The sequence below is a fragment of the Lucilia cuprina genome, chromosome 3 (assembly GCF_022045245.1).
Source record: "Lucilia cuprina isolate Lc7/37 chromosome 3, ASM2204524v1, whole genome shotgun sequence".
NCBI lineage: Eukaryota > Metazoa > Arthropoda > Insecta > Diptera > Calliphoridae > Lucilia > Lucilia cuprina.
In genome coordinates, this window is record NC_060951.1 from 16,284,698 (window position 1) to 16,285,558 (window position 861).

Below are 861 nucleotides of genomic sequence, written 5' to 3' on the forward strand. Positions count from 1 at the left end.
GAATGTTTCTGTTAGATGTTTAGTGTAGTGCGTACCACCAGACAATTACACCATACCTCAATGATCGGCGTCGGCGGCGTAACCATTTTAGGTCGTAGGCGGCGTCTTATGATAGAAAATATCGACGGCGGCTAAATTGTCGGCTCAATTTAACCTTTTCTTCAGAAATTGACCTTATAAGCGTTTATTATATTGAAAAATCTCTGTATAATAGTCTGTTATATAGAAACATGTCTCTATATAAGTTTTTTTTACAGAAAAATGAACATTCATAGTAGTTTTCACAATATTAATATTAGCACAATATTGTGTGGCAACACTTTTCAATTTGCAATAATAATTTAAAATAGTGGCAACTCCGTTCAAATTGGTGAATTTATTTTCCGAAATACATTGTGATTCCAATTTTTATCAGCGGCTATCTCTACGAAGAAAACAAACTTTTTTCGACATTTTCAAACTTATTTCAGAGTTGCAAAAAACGTACTTTTCTTGTATGCACGTGGAAAATTACAGAAAAGTGTAAACAAAATGAAAACAAACGCATTGTTTTATTTATAAAATTGTGAAAAATTGTCATAAAATTTAAATATTGTTTGAGCACCAAAACTGAAATATATAATCGATAAGGAATCGATCTCTGTATTAAATATTCTTCGCGGTGCTTGCTATGAGATAATGTGATGTAACAAACTTTGAAGTAATTAAAAATTTAACAAAAAGTGTTTTTACTTAAAAAAAATTAAAAATATCTTTGAGCAAGAAAACAGTAAATAGTGCCCGATGGGGAATCGATAGACTAATTGATTCCTATATTGATTTCATTTAGTGGTACTTTCTCTCAGTGTAACTTAACAAACT

At 30.4% G+C, this 861-nt stretch overlaps 1 long non-coding RNA gene across 1 annotated transcript in view; it reads right to left on the reverse strand.

The window, feature by feature from the left end:
• LOC124418835 overlaps positions 1-60 on the reverse strand; it is a 2,897-nt gene extending 2,837 nt beyond the window's left edge. Inside the window, exon 1 of the long non-coding RNA XR_006940253.1 lies at positions 1-60. This exon is cut by the window's left edge and continues 795 nt beyond it. This is a non-coding gene — a long non-coding RNA (uncharacterized LOC124418835).
• Between the last annotated feature and the right edge of the window lie 801 nt (positions 61-861).